We start from the raw sequence: 17,020 nt of genomic DNA, 5'->3' as shown, positions 1-17,020 counted from the left end.
TTTTCACAACCTCTACCTACAAAATTATCATCAAAGTTGGAGGTATTTAACATATGACTTGCAAAGTAATAGTCTGGTTATAATCCAATCTTAATTATGTTCATATATTGCAAGGTTCTTTTCTTGAAAATAATAGCTACTTTGGGAGCCAGTTTATAAACAATTGCATTTTCCTGTATGATTTATTTATTCAGAGACATATGTCTAGTTTGCCTTTCCATTAGTGAGCTACCTATTGTTTTAAATAGTGTCTCTTTTAAAAAGACAAAATACATTAAACACAGCCAATCTTGCAATAATAAAGTGCTTATTATTGGTAGAGAAAAACTCATTCAGGCTTGTGGTCTGGGGGCTGATGTAGCTAGGACATTCTCAGCATTCCTGATTTATGACTGCCATTGCCATGATGACAAATTTTCAAATAATCATGAAATAATTTAGACCTCTGGTATTCTAGAATTCCAAGTATATTCTAAATACATATGTAAATATACATTTATATTCAATTAATATATAAATGTGCATATAGATAAATTTTTTTCCAAATAAACACTATCATAATACAAAAAAGAAAAAAAAGTGAAAAACCTAATGGGTGACTGAAAGGCATTTACTTGATTTAAAAACCAAATAAAAAGATCTGTAAACACAGAAGCATAGACTGTCTGACTACTGTCTCATTCTTTCCCACACTTACGTCCTGATGTCATAAGGATATATATTTGGGTTCCCAAATCCTTGCCTCCCTAAGGGAATTTTAACTTTCATATATTTCTCAGCAGTGAATATGAACCACCATTTCACACTGCATAGCATTTCTTTCAGCACGGCAGATGCTAATGACGGCATTTAACTGAATCACACTTCTACATGATAAAATGCATTTTAGGTATTTGGGTAAGAGTTGAAAATAAAGTAATATACAGAGGCAAAGAAAATATTCCAATGACATATTTAGTTGCCATCTTCTCTATTTTCACATTTTTTACAAGGAATAAATACTTACAGATCTCCCAGAATTGAATTTAAAAATTTAAAAAGTCAAGATGTTAAATTCCTCTTTTTAAATATAAAAATGGTTAAAATGTTATAGATTTTAGTGTCTCAAATTTAGAATGCTTCTTGAGTAAACAACATGGCCAGTATTGTATACAATGTGATCTTGATAGAGAAAAGAGAAGATACAAATATTATTTTGATGAATATTCCTTATCTGCTTTTAGTATGAAGCAATAATCTAAAATGACACATTTTAGATGGTCTTTAAATTTTTCAGCATCTAATTATCAGTAAATGGACATCCTTAGCTGACAGATGAGCCCTATTAATTTTGTAATCCTTTAAGCAAACACATTTTGACAATTATTTTTTATGTACATTATTTCAAAATCTATATACTAAATGTAGAAAATAAACCAACATAGTATAATTCCTTCAGAGAGTTACATTTTAATTTCAAATATCAGATGTAGAAACAAACTTCTAAGAAGTGTTTTATTATTGTTGTTATTGTTGTTAGGGAATGGCCCAAAATATGTACATGTGGAAAATCCCTATTTTTCCAGTGGTCAGATGTTTTGAACTTGTGTTGACTGAACCATATAAATGGCCGACTCTTACCACTAAGGAAATTAAACCTGAAAGATATATTTCCTTGTTTTGTTCCTCTTCTTTTATTCCCTCTGAATTATTTGCTTTTCCTACAAACTTTAGGATTCTGTTGTATTTTAAAACTATTCATTAACCTCTTGAAGATGTGAACAAGATAGTCTTAATGAGTTTTGTGGCTGAAAGGTGATGGAAAAAATGCTGCACCACATAATTTATTATTAATTATTTAGCCCTGCATGATTTTAAAAGTTTAGAAGTTCTGGAATGCAAAAATTGCACTGGAACTGGATACAGTCACAGCTATAGACAAGAAAGGCAGTTCACCCTAAAGAACCTCTATTTCCCACACCTGTAGATCATCACTGGGACCTGCATGTGGCAGGAAAATACAAAAACAAAAACCAACTTAAAATAAGGAAAAACTGAAAAATAAACCTAAGTGTTGGAGAAATGGAAATTGGTCTGGTACACTAGATTTAGATATCATAATTATCTGGAGCAACAACTCACCAAAAGTATGTCACAAATGCAATGCCATTTGTGAGAATTACTTGGAAAATCAATTCTCAATATGTTTAATACCTAAGAATATCCTCTCAGCAGATTCTGCAAATATGGAATTGGCTTTGAAATTCTGAGAAAGAGTGGAAGAATGTTTTCCATTTGAGACAAGGAATCACACCCTGTCAGTGCCACCTATCAATTGTAGTTCAAACTGCAATGAAAAAAGCCTTTGACTCTAAATAACCAAAATAACTTCTTTAAACATGTAATACACAGTTGTATCTAATAAGAAACATTTTATTTTGAACTATCATTGTATACTTTTTCTATGGCCTCATGATAATTGATGTAGATGGTTTTCAGTTAGCCAAAAGTATGTAGTCACATAGTCCATGAATCTCTAAATATAGATTTGTGTGTCACACAATAATACAACTTCCTAAATGAATTACTATTTGAAAATTCAATTTCTTTTCATCAGGACCAACATTTTCTCCAGTACAATACAATGGCCATAGTTTGCCCATGTCATGATTTCCTATATCACTGGCCATCTTATGGTACTCGAGGTCAAGAAAAATCCCCTCTTATCCTGGTACAGGTCTGAGCTTGACATTTAAAGGCCTAGTAGGTTAATCTTTCTCTTGTGGTACTTGAAAATAACTGAAATGAAACATTACTAACTAATTTAAAAATTATCATAAGATGTTTTTATATAGTAATTAGGTTTGGAGCCTGTGGAATGGGAAGCATATTATTCAAAATTTTACCATGGAGCCCTACTTTAGTTAAAAGACATTAAAGTCTCTCATGGGCATGTGGTATAAGCTTTTATTTCCAAAACTAACAGTCAATTGGCTCCATTCTCATTTCCTTCCATCATCTTCTTCCTATTCCTCTTTCTCCTTCTCCTCTTCTGACAGAAGCAAGAAATTATTTGAGCTTTTTAAAAATATATATATTTTATTGATTTCAGAGAGGGAGGGAGGGAGAGAGAGAGAAAAAGAGAGAGACAGAGAGAGATAGAGAGAGAGAGAGAGAGAGAGAGCGAGCAATGAAGAGAGAGAACCATTAATCAGCTGCCTCCCACCTGCCCCAATATGCTGAGCCTGCAACTCGGGCATGCACCCCGAACAGGAATCAAACCATGACCTCCTGATTCATAGGCTGACGCTCAATCACCGAGCCATGCCAGCTGGGTAAAATCATTTGAACTTTTTAAAACAAATGTCCTTGGGGAGTTCAATGTGTTTTTCTTCTCACTACACAATTAAAAAAGCATTTATCAATATTCCAGCAGAAATTTAGAGAATCTCCTTAATTTCACCCTTAAAATATAACAAAGGTTATATATGTACATCTATAATAATAAAAGCGTAATATGCTAATTAGACTGGACAGAAGAATGACCTTCAGGACATCATTCTGGATGTCCTTCCAGACGAAGTTGTGGCAGCGGGGGCCGAGGCAGAGGTGGTTAGGGGAGATCAGGCAGGCAGGCGAGTGGTTAGAGGTGATCAGGCAGGCAGGCGAGTAGTTAGGACATCTCCGGAGGGGTCCTGGATTGTGAGAGGGTGCAGGCTGGGCTAAGGGACCACCCCCCATCCGTGCACAGATTCCATGCACCAGGCCTCTAGTTAATATATAAAACATATGTATATTAGCACTGCTATATTCCAAGCCTTTATCAGCACTGCCATGTCCCATGCCTTGCTATTAATTTCCTTGAGCAATACCACATTTAGTTATTTAAAAGAAATTTTTCTTGTGTAAAGAGATGAGTATAGTTATGCTGGAAGTCACCATACCATCTGACCTAAGCATAGACCTGCCTTTGAGAAACCCAGGATGCTGCTTTTCCTTCAACAATTCTTCAACACAATGTTTGGGAATGTAAGAAAATTCTATTTATAATATTCCACTTTCCTCCAAAACCAAGAACAGAAGGTTATATGCTAACAGATTCATGCATATTATTTCTGATTTTCACATGTATACATCAATGGTATATACACGAATAGTTTGTATTATTAGGTAAATAATAATATTATTAATTCACAAATACTGGATAGAATTTTAGGTCCTGTCCTGCAATTTCGTACTTTTTATTAATAATTATTGGACCACTTTGTCTGCCAATACATAGAGATGTGCTCCATTATTTTAAGCATTGCACTGTGTTCCTTTTATAAATAGATCACTATTTGTTTAACCAATTCCTTATTGATAAGATATTTAGATTGTTTCCAAACTTAACTGTTAGAAATAATTCTTCAATGAGAATTCTCTCATAAAGAATTTTGCATACTTGGGCTTAAATAGCTATTGTGTAATTTTTGAAACTATCACTATTGGCTCAATGTGTATGCACATTATTCAATTTACTGATGCTATCAAACGCTTAACAAAAACCATAACAACTTACATTGCCAACAGAATTGTCAGAAGATACCTGTGTTATACTCCAGTGCAAACATGAGTATTATCACAAATTCTCTTTTTTCCTTTTAAAAATAAAACAAATAGTACATGCTAATATAATATATTTCTAGCAATACAGAACTGTAATAAAATTAAAAGGCAATATTTATTATTCTCTCTGGGCTCTCCCATTTTTCTGTTCCTGCCATTCACACATCAATCTCACTCATCTCTCTACTACTATTATCTCTGTCCAGTGGTTAGGCTATTTTCAGGTTTTCCCTATTACAAAAATTACTCCATATTAACTTTATACAGAAATCTTCACTACTTGTGTATTTGTGAAGAATAGATTATCTAGAATGGAAATTATGAACTCAAAGAATATATACAATTGTAATTTTTATCAGTATTGTCAAATTACTTATTTCTGTTTAGGTAACAGTTTTTCTGTTACATTGAATTTTGTACATTAGCACTTAAACATTTCCTCTATGTTTGTGAATGTTCTTAATTCCTTCTGTTTTTTTATTAATTAATGTTTAATCCATTTTATTGTGTTCCTACCCAAAAGAAACAGTATATTTGTTATGTTTAATTCTGTTGTTTTAATATTTTCTAATATTTAAAACGTTTGTTTCATTAAATCTTTCCTTCACTGTCCCTTAGGCTTTATTTCAAAGGTCCCTTAAAATTATTTGAATTAAAAATTTAATGCCTTTATTTTTATCCACTATACCTAGTTGTCTAGCAATTCCATTCTCACCTTTTGTAAATAAATCTAATGTTAGGTGGATACTTTGTTGTTCAGCTACACGACTACATATTTTTTTCCCTAGATTTGAACTTTGAAATAGAAATATAGAGGCATTAGTTTAATTACCTGAAACAAGTAATTTTAATAGCTTTATTCTTATAAAATCTTATAACATTAACTATACTTTGCTAATGCTATGGATAAACAATGAGTTTAGATTTAGTAGTTTGAAAATGGTAATATTTAATAATGTAATAATCTTTATATAAAACTTCTTTGCAATATTGTTCTTAAACACTTTCTCTTAAATACTTTATTTTATTAAAATACTTTTCTATAATGAATATTACTTTGTAAAATATATGAAAGTACAAAGAAAAAATACAAATAATTGGTTATATAGCTACTTAAGTATAATATATGTTAACATTTGTGACAAAATAATTTGTGTCACAGATTCGGTCTTTTACAAATTGTTTTATGATTTGAATATTTTTACTTAATAATATGTCATTATTGCTTCCCCATGTCTTTAAATTGTGGCCTAAACTACTAACTTACTGAATTATGATTGCAATTATTTGATTATATTGTAACTTATTTATTTCATATTACTATTCTATTTGGGGGCATTAGCATTAGAATCTAAGTGAATAAATATTTATTGACTGAAACTTATCACTAGGTTGTGTGTTTTGACTACATAAATATAAGTCAGGGTGCTTCTCTTTAGAGAATGCATAATGTACATGTCATAAGTATAGAATATAGAAAAAATTGGGAGAAATTAGCTCTGCATGGAGAATATTTTTAAAAGGTGAATATTTCGGTTGGATATGAATATTAAAGACAGATGAGAGGGAGAACAAAGAAATTCTGCTTGAGTGACTAGATTCCTGTTAGTGCAATTAGCAGCAATGGAGAAAGCACCAGGAGGAGCCATCGTGGGAAAGATGGTGAGTTTATCTAATAAGTACTTGCTGAGAATAGAGCCAGGCAATGTGTTGGGTTGTGGGCATATGACACTCATGGAGCGCCTCATGAAGGAGCAAGAGAAATACTGTAATACTGTAAAAATTTTTGTAATTCATGTGGTAAGGGTTTCAGCAATAATTACTCAAACAGAAGTGTTCTCAAATGACATTCACGAATTCTGCATTGTTAGGCCAAGGAAGAGTTCTCAGAGATCTTAGGATTCCAGGAACTGCACAGGAGGGCCTGCTCTGCAGTGGCTTTAGCGAGCAGCAGGAAGGTGCATGCAGGAACCTGGTCTGATGTGGCCAAAGTACTGGATATCCTTAGGGGACTGAGTGGAGATGAAGCTGCTAAATAGAAGAGCAAGCCGTTGTGATGAGTTGGGAAATGCTCAGAAGATACTTACATCTATCTCTAGATCTGGGCTAGAAACAGGCATGCAATTTATTGATCTCTTCCCAATTTCAGTTTTCCAGATTTAAAAAAGTAATATATGACTAGTGACCTTAACAGGATCCATGTATTTGTTGGTGAAATGTATAAATAGTCACAAGACAAGAGATAAATAAAGGATATTTTGTTAAACAACAACAAATTCAGGTGGTTTTCTGCCAACGAGCTTTGTAGAAAATAAAAAGAGCTTTATGGATTTTGGAATGACAAATAAAGGATTGTAGATCTGTATATTCTCTTGGGTAGGATAATACACTTTTGATGATGGTTGGACTAAAAGGAGTAGGTGAAATTGTGCAGATAGAAGACAATGAATTATAGAAGTAAGAAGTGTTAGTGGACCAAAACTAAGAAAAATTACCATGTAAAGGAAATTTATTCACTGAGGGAAATCCAGAGGGATAAGCCTGAGTTATTAGAATGGAACATTTCAGAAGAAAATGTCAACCAGATCAAGTATGATAGCCTAAGCCAACAAACAGCCATGTGAACAAGAAACTAGAAAGCATGTATAAATGCTATGATGAAAAGCAAACAGGATGTTGTGGTCAAAGCGCCCAGGAGGCTGCTATGCAGACGTTGGTCAGGGAGCCTCTGAAGAGTTGCCCTTCGTGCTGAAGACAGAACGTCATCAAGGAGCACACAGAAGGTTCAACAGTCTGTTCATGTTTCTATGTCTCTGGGACTGTTGAACCTCAGAGGGAAGGCAGGGAAGGTGGGTGGGAAGAGATCAACCAATGAACTTGAATGCATATATGTACTAGTATAACCCTAGGACACAGACAATGGGGAGGTGAGGGCCATGGGGGGAAGGAGACAGGAACAGGCTGGAAGAGGTTAATGGGGGGGGGGGAGGGAAGAGGACCCATGTAATACTTTCAAAAATAAAGATTTTTTTTTTAAAAAAAGAGCGCACATGAGAGAAGCATGGCTTCGGTGGGATCCTGAACATGTTTATGCCTTTAACTAAACCTCTGTGGAATTCTGTAGAAGCTATGGATTGCCTCTCAGAAAAATACTTGTAAATACATAACAAAACACATAGGACTATAAAGGAAATCAATTACATATGGTGTCTCAAGAAATGTATATAAATTTTGTAAATTATATTACATTTTGAAAATGAAATGTATTTTAATAAGCACTGCCTTTATAATTATTCAAAGTGTGTATACATTTCTGGGATACTCTGTATGTAAATATTATTTAAAATGTGTAATAAAACTCATTTATTTTTGATGTTGTAACATATGCACTTTTAATTAAATTATTAAAAATCAAAAGCTAGCAGTCAGGTCTAATAACTCACAATATTAAAATAATGATGTATAGAAACAATCATTCAAGATATATTAATAACTATATGAAAATATTCATGATTTCTATCAATGACAAAGTAGCAGGTATTGCTAATACAACTGCGGGACATAATTGAGAAAAACACTAAATGAAGAGGTAAACTTTTTCCTATTCCGGAGATATCAGTTACTTTCCATAGAGTTTGTCTTCTTATGTGATGGACACAATTATTGAAATACATCATGTAATATTCTCCAAATGACAGCTTAAAAAACAGTTGTTTGTTACAAATTTCTAAGTAACCATGAGATAAAATGATGTAATCTTTATTTCAGATCCATGTCAAAAACGAAATGAGGTTATCATACAGAGTATCTTAAAGAAGTGTTGTTGTTTCTTTCTAAGTCACAAATAAATACTGCTATTTTATACACTAGTTTGTGTTCCTCCTAGGAAAGTCTCTGCTTTTTAAAAATATAAAGTTATAATTGACATACATTATATTAGGTTCAGGTATACAACATAATGATTCAATATTTGTATGTCTCAAGGCAATATGAAATGATCACAATAAGTTGTCAACACTGTCACAAATACATAGTTAAATATTTTTTTTCTTTTGATGAGAACGTTTCTTTTAGCGACTTTCAAATATGCAGTAAACACCCTTAACTACAGTCGCCAGGCTGTACACTACATTGCCATGACTTATTTATTTTATAACTGGGAGTTTGCACCTTTTGACCCCCTTCCCTCATTTCGCCAATACCCCACTCCCACTTCTGGCAACAACCAATGTGTTCTCTGCATCTAATGGCAAATTCTCTGCTTTGTTGATTTTAACAAGCAGTACCTATCCACCTGTGATGAATATTTATCTGACAATATTATTTCTTAAGTATATCAATCTGAGCACATCCTTACTACCAGGGAAATTTAATAGGCCAGTCTACACCGCCCATATACAGTCCTAAGAATGTATTCCAGGCTTTGAGGTTTTTGTTTTCTATTCTTAACTGGTACTCAAGGCTGCTTAAACAAAGCATCAACAAAGGTGGCTGTCTTCTTTGAAGTTATTTTCTGCGGAAATCACAGCCACTGACCAAATGATTTGGAAAGATTAAATTGTGCTTATTTTATGGCATTCTAAAACAGCAGGGTTAAACACTGGGCCAGCTGCCAGCCGCTCAGCACCCACACTTTCATGTTTGGCTGCCAGATACATCCACACGAATTATTCTGGAGCAGAAATGTGCAATGGCGCCATTCTGGAGAGCAGAAATACGTTTTGAGTTTTAATGCTTTGAGAAATGACTAATTCAAATATTATCCACTTTTACATGCAGACAAAATACTTTTTTAGATTAGCATGGATTTTGGTGGCTGGAGGAAGTTTTTTCCTTCCCCTTGGATGAAAGCCATCCTTCACACTAGTTAAATGTCCTTTTTCTCTGCTCCAGAGAAATGTGGGATTCCTTTCTCCAGCTCCATCAAAATCAGAAGGTGTACTTGGCCCTTTATTTCTAATAGAAGTGACATATATGTAAATAAATACACATTTACATACACACACACATACTAGTATATGGAGCATATTTGTAAATATAATGTGAAAATTATAAAGGAATCAAGTGACTATGTTGAGACACCCAATTTATTCTGTTAATTTATATTGGAAACATTTTCCTCTCTAAACTCCACCATAGTCACCAGACTGAGTTCTGGCTGTACAATCATTTCAGACATCTCAAAGTCAGGATGAAACAGTTTCATAGCCTATGCAGATTTCTGTGTGGGCCCACAGAGAACCATAGCCTCCCACTCAAAGCTCGAGGTCTATAGACACAGGTAAAACTTCATTAGCAATATGAATGATTTAAAAGCACCAGAAGAGCAACAACAAGAAGCCTAAAGCAAGTATATGACCAGAAATAATGAATGGTTATAGGAAAGCAAATCTGGGAGATTTCAGACAAGGGAAGTCACCATCACTTTAAGGTTGGGAAACACATTTTTGGAGAAGGCTGGCCTTTAACTGGGCTGAGAATATTGGGTATTTCCTCAGATATAGAAGAGAGCAATACCACATCCTAGAGAAGTATTTGCCTTAAAAACAGAGAGAAGGGGATCTATAGGTCACATAGCGGGCACCATAAGGAGTTGATTATATTGATTGACTTTTTCTTTTTTAAAAGAGATGTAAGAAAAATAAGGTTAGTGAAGTATGTAGGGTCTATACTTGCTAGATGGCAAATGCCACACTGAATAACATCATTATGCTATTATTGATAACAGGGAAAGAATGAACACTGTTGGGCAGGCACACATTCAGCTGAGACAGAAGACTCGTGCAATGCTGTACAGGATGAAACGAGGGGAAAGCTGCATGTTGGCAGGCAGAGTCCTCAAGAGAAAGTTCTGGAAAGTGCTGGGAGTTAACCAAAGCACCATACATGTCAATAAGAAGAAAGTAGTGGTCAGAGTAAAATCAATAGAACCTGGTAATGGAGGCCAAAGGGAGCAAAGCTTCACCATGTAACTGGTGAAGGCAAATGCCGGTGACAGAATCTAGCTGGCATCAACACATAGTTCAGAAACAGTGAGAGTCAATGCATACAAGAGGTACCACTTCTCAGGACTTACTTTGCCAATGCAATTGCCAATGCAGACAAGAGAGAGGAGAAATTATTGAATTGGAGGGAGGTTGGATAAAGTCAATTTTAGTTTGAGTTCAAAGGAAACGAAACTAAAATGGCTGGAAAAAATCATATCATTTGCTTTAAGACTTCTAATAACGAGTTGCACTGAAGAGACAAGACAAAATATTTTGCACATTTTGCTTCAGGAAGTATGGATATTTAAAATTTTCTATCAAACTTTTCATCATTTCCTCCTCATTTTTGTAGCAATATTTTGTCTCTTTATTAAATAGCATTTTTCTCCCTATAAAATTCCTTGTCCCTTCATTCCATCCAGGTCGCTGATCATTGTTATTCATTATTTAGAGATTTTTGCAGGATAGAAAATATAAGGTGGATGATGTATTCTCCTCCTAAAATCAGTGAGGAACAGTGTGTGGTTCTGTTCTGAGCTGGATAGAGGTGTGCTTTTGAGAAGCAGAAAAATATGGCTTTTTTTCTGTGACACAAGTGAGAGACAGAGATCATTAAGTCATACAAGCTTCTGGAACTTTACTGAGCAGTAGGCTCTCAGATTCTCAGCTTTTTCAAAGATGCCTAGGAAGGAGCATCAGGGCTCTGGAAAGCAACAAGATACAAGCCTCTCGGCAGCAACCAGTGTCAACTTTGGACATGTGACCAGAGACTTTCCATTTCTTAACACTGGAAAACTGCTACTACTCTGTGTAGGGGGAGTCCCCTAAAAGCTAAGGCTGAGTCTTCTATCCCCTTGCCAAATGGAAAGTCAGTTTTGAACTTATTCTTACTAAATAAAAATGGAAATGTAGTATTTCTTCTATGATGATTTTTTTATGATTTATCAATAAAAATGGGTAAGTTGGAGATTTAAAGATCCAAATATGTAGGTTTCCCCCCCCCCCATTCTTTCTTCTACCAATTGATATATACTAGTATACTACACTTTTCCAAATTTACTTCAGACTTGGAATTCATGCTACTATACTATACTCTGCTACTTGAAGGCCTGAGTGGTGGCATAACTCTACAGTATTTACTTGCCAGGGGTACCAACCTTTTTCTTTTTATGTATGTCAGTTCCTATCATTCTTTCACACTATAAATGATGCAGTTGAATTATGAAGAATGATTTCCCATTAGACATTTTAGTGCAAGTTCTTAGCAGCATGGTCTTGGAGAAGAATAAGTAAATGTATCTGGTATTAAATCTAAAGTCTCATGAGATGCCAGCCATAGCAGTTCTCTTCCTGAGCATAAAACACTTGCTCAGTTTTAGGCCGAAGTATTTGAGATTCTGCTGTCCCAAATGAATCCTGATCATTTACATTTACAAACATTTTTAATGAATATGTGTTGCATTATGTGTACGCTAGGCTATCTCAAATCATTTTGAAAGTCAGCTGAAAATGTAAGCCATACAGTCAACAACAATAACAAAGCCATGAAGATGGTTTTTTTTCCTCATATAAAAATATTTTATCAATTTTTTTCATCTTAAATTTAAGATGGCCTCATGAAATAAATGCCCTTGTTTTATAAATCATTCACTGCCTCTTTCAATTACTTTACAGCATTACTAAATGATTAATAAAATTTATATTACATTATAATTAAAGTTTTAACTGCAATGAGAAAATGCGAATGTGTCAGATTGTGTGAAGTGATGTTGAAATCTTGCCATAAATGGTCCCAGTCAAGCCTGAAAAACTATTATTATTATTTTTATTAATGACTAAGTAATTTGCATTTTTGATAACTTCAGTAAGCCTCATGACTGTCCAAGTCTGCCGTTTATTCTCACTTTACCCCCAAATTATTTTTGGCATTTCGGTTTCCATTTAACAAGTAAGCAAGCTAAGCTTCCATTCTTGGAGATGTTATTTAATAGATACCACATGTTCAAGGCCATAAATAAACACCATTTACTGCAAAACAGGTTAATAACACAGTGCAAATAGTGTTACTATAGTCCTATATTATGCAAATAAGAGCAAACTATTTTTTATAGCAATTAAATGAACTTGCCAAAAACCAACAGAGGTCATCCCTCCTCAGGTGGGAATTAACACAAAGTTAAGTTTGTAATAATCTTGCCTTGAGGAAGGAGGCTTTAGCAAATGCTCTGTAGAGACTGCTCATTTGTCTATCCAGCCAAGTGCTATCAACGGGAGGGAATGCTTAGGAGACCTATTTGAATTAACACGTTTGGAAAGTTAGTGGAAGTATAAACACATATTAATGTTAAAAAAAAGAAATGAAAGAACCACACATACAATTCTTACCTAAAGCCACACTTTACTTTTGAGATTTTTTTCCCTAATAATTCCATTTCTCAAAATTCTATCCAGGCCCATAATCTAGATGTGGATATCTATAATGATAGTTTATTGGTACAGCAATTAAAAACTCTTTTGAGATTTATGTGTTGCAGGTTAGTAAACAAAATGTGATCACCGTTTCTGGAAAAGTTGAAATAGACCTCTTAGAACTGATACAGAATAGGAGTGATTTCCTCTTTGGGACTATTAGCTCAAAGAAGGCAAAAAAGGGGAACCATCACAGCCCTCCCACCCCCGGTTAGTAAGAAAGGTTCCAGGACTTGGACTAGAAAAGAGGGAAGGCCATAAACAAAATGTGATCACCGTTTCTGGAAAAGTTGAAATAGACCTCTTCGAACTGATACAGAATAGGAGTGATTTCCTCTTTGGGACTATTAGCTCAAAAGAAGGCAAAAAAGGGGAACCATCACAGCCCTCCCACTCCCGGTTAGTAAGAAAGGTTCCAGGACTTGGACTAGAAAAGAGGGAAGGCCAGGGAAGACAGACTGGAAGAGAGCAAAGGAGAGGACTAAACAGCTGCTCTTTGCTTTCACACAGGGCCCTCTCCCGCAGGCTTCCATCCTGCGACGCCTCTCCATCCAATGGGTCTTTTTCTGCCTCCCCACTACTCATCCGCAAGAAAGTAAACGCTATTTTCAAATTCAGAACTTCTCCTCTGAGGTAACTGTTGGTACTCATTAGTGCTCTCACCAACTGCCTGCAGGCTGCCAGCCTTTCAGGCACATATTGGATGCACTTGCTGGCCCATCTGTGGCTGTGGGGGCCATGTGGCTGGTGCCGGTCAATGAGTTGTGAGAAGTGATATGTGTCACTCTGGGGATCTGAGTACCTAACTGCGACTGCAGACCCCTTTTCTTTTAGAACAATGATGAGAAGAGTCCCCTGATGACTGTGATGAACAGAACCCCTCTATTCCCATGATGGTCAGGTCACACAAGCAAGGAAAAAAGTAAAACTTTTATTATTTTAAATGACTGACTTGGTGGTCATTCGCTTCCACAGCATGAACTTGCCTATATAGCATTACGTGTTACAGATGGAATTGCTTTAATCTTTGGTCTGGAATCCGTAGGAGTAACTCTAATGGTAGAATGTGTTATGGGAAAGGAAGCAAGAGATCCTATGCTGGGGAATAACTGGGCAAATAGAGCTCATACACACACCAGGAAGCACATTATATAAGCAGCTACACATTCTGTCCTATCTGCAGGGTTGATTACTGGTGATGGTTTAACTGATGGATATTTTGGGGTTTTTGTTTGTTTGTTTGTTTGTTTGTTTTGATTGAGAAAAACATACAGGTGTTTACTAAAAGATTTGATTCTCAGACATTACCTAAAAACAAACAAAGTTAGAAGCCTTGACTTCAGAATCCACTATTTAAAGCACAACATTGGGGGTGGAGTTTTCTTCCCTCTCTTTGACAAATGCAAAATGAAGAAGTCAAATCTAGCTACTTGGAAATTATCAAAGGGTTTACAAATAAAACCCAAGCACTTCTGTTGATAATATTGCCCAAGTCTCTCTGAGAAAACTTTCTAAAGCTTAAGTAGGAAAAATGCATTGTAAGAGCGATGACAGTGGCTCACCAATAATCCTGTAAAATATGAGTAATAGCATTGGAACAAGAATAAAGATTTTAGATTTTTTTTGTGGGGGAGGGAACAAACACAATGACTGCTCTTTGGTTATAGACAAATCAGATCTCAAAAACTATTTTTTACAAACAATTTTTCAAAGACACTGTCAAGTCTTTCCCTAAATGAAGCGAGATGCCAAATCATCAGAGAATTAAAATGCATTTATTTTTAAAAAAAACCACCCTCAAGCAGAAGGGCATCTGATGTTTTACAGACATTCCAACACCTTCAGGAAATTTGAACTCACACCAAAGGGTCTGATAGTCATTTGAGTCTCCATCTGTACTGGAACACATGTGCACACACAATGCACATTGAATCACTCCAGTGGAAAAAAGAAAAACAAACCCTGGTCTTAAATTATAGAAGTCTCCTACCATTCTTCTTAACCACAAAGTCTTTGGCAGCTTGAAACAGTGACTTAGGGTGATCTGGTCATAAAGCTTCCTTTGGTGCTAGAAGCCACAATACTGAGCTACAGGCAACGGCTGCTCCAGGGACACGGTGACTAGAAACTAAAGAGCACAGAAGAAATCTAAGACTGAGGGCCAGTTTTGGAAGCTAACTAAGAAGCAGGCATTACTCGTTCTGATTTGTCTCCGGTAACTACTTCTCAGTTTCTTAAGTTTAATTATGTGCTTCATGTTGTCAGCTCATTGCCAGAATTTGAGTGTGCTAAAATTAATTTTCCTATTTCTTTCTTGTAACTGAAAATAGCCCGGCCATTTTCAAATCCTTGATCTATAGAAAACTATTTTCTAATATATATATATGACAATAAAATAAATGGGAATTTTAGATTCATTGCATGGGGCAGGGGGGAGGGGGAGAGGATTCCCTATTAGATTGTTTGGAGGCAATGTATGTGAAAACATTAAATTAATTGCTACCATTTATTATATATATTTTTGGATCCCAATTATTGCTGCCTACTATGCATCATCTCATTCAATCTTTGTAGCAAACCTATTATAATTACTCCCATTTTATAGATGAAAAAACTGAATCTTAACAATACTGCAACATATCCAGGGTCACACCACTTGGAAATACGCAGAAGAGGAGAGCCAAACTCAGACCTAATGCTTAAAGACTGTTCTGCATCACCTTCTTAACTAGCCTTTTCTTTCCTACACTTATAAAATGTTTGTTTCTCTTGAAAGGGACATCTGTGTACCTTTGAAAAGAGTAACTAGTGTTCATACCAGGGTTTCCTTTGGAAAGGAGATGCAGATGGCTGAGTGCTGGAGAGCACAGTCTGGAGCCAGGACCACCATCTCCCAGCTGTGGGATCAGGAGCGAATCATGTATATCCCTGTGCTTCAGTTTTTGTGCCCTGTAGCGTTGTTGTGAAGATTTATTCCTTTTATATTTATAAAGCCCTAACTGTGTTTAGCAGATAGCATTCAAATGTAGATATTCTTATTACATGTGTCTGTGAACACCATATTCACATACTTAAATAAATCATAACCCACAAATAAGCTATCCCAGCTCAGCCACCCAAATGACACAGAAAGTCCTTTTCAGAGGTTACCTAGAATGTCTCAGTGCAGCTGTGACTACAAGTCCCAGTCCAGAGTAGGATGCAGTGAAAAAGTGATGGTGTGCCACACTGACTCATGAACTTTTAACTCAAACGTTGTCCCATATCCCCTCCCCAAAAATCATGACACAGTAATCCTGTTCTGAACTTTATCTTACATTTCAACAGTTCTTTGGGCCATCTCAGTTGATACAGTTCAAATTTCCTGCTGGCCAGGTAGCACTAATATCTGCATTTCCCTTTTATTCCCTCCACATCTTCTCAGGGCTTTCTTCACTGAGGAGGCACTTCCAGATCTGGGGTGAAAACTGAGACTGTGGAGCAGCAGTGGGGGCAGCCAAGCCAGGAGCAGGGAAGGACACATTAATCAGGCTCCTGAGCTGCCCCTGATGAGAACGCTGGGAAGTGGAGCACAGTCTTCCCCTAGGGGGGATGGGAAGTGCTTGCCTTCTTTCTTCTTTTCTCTTTTCCTGTGGTGCCTCCAAAAATGTGCAAGCTCTGGCTCCTAGCCAATGGGGTGATTTCTTTGCTTAAGGAAAAGTGTAAAGCATTTTCACATTAAATGAAGAACTTCAGACATCTCCAGAATCTGTCCTTGGAGGGCTTGTTAAAATTCAACAAAGGCCCATTTATACTTTAAGAGAACCTCTTCTTCCTTCACTGGGTCACCTTGGGGATTTTCATTTCTTTCTGCAACACCACTCCATTTTGTCTTAGCAACTCCTCTCAGAGGAATTATGGCCAAATGTATTTCTCTTTTGTTTTTAACTCTTGGGTCTCTCTTGTTTATATTTAATCTCATGTGTGTTCCTAGTTTT

This window comes from Myotis brandtii, unplaced genomic scaffold (genome assembly GCF_000412655.1).
Source record: "Myotis brandtii unplaced genomic scaffold, ASM41265v1 scaffold374, whole genome shotgun sequence".
Taxonomy (NCBI): Eukaryota; Metazoa; Chordata; class Mammalia; order Chiroptera; family Vespertilionidae; genus Myotis; species Myotis brandtii.
Note: the sequence above shows the minus strand (reverse complement) of the source record.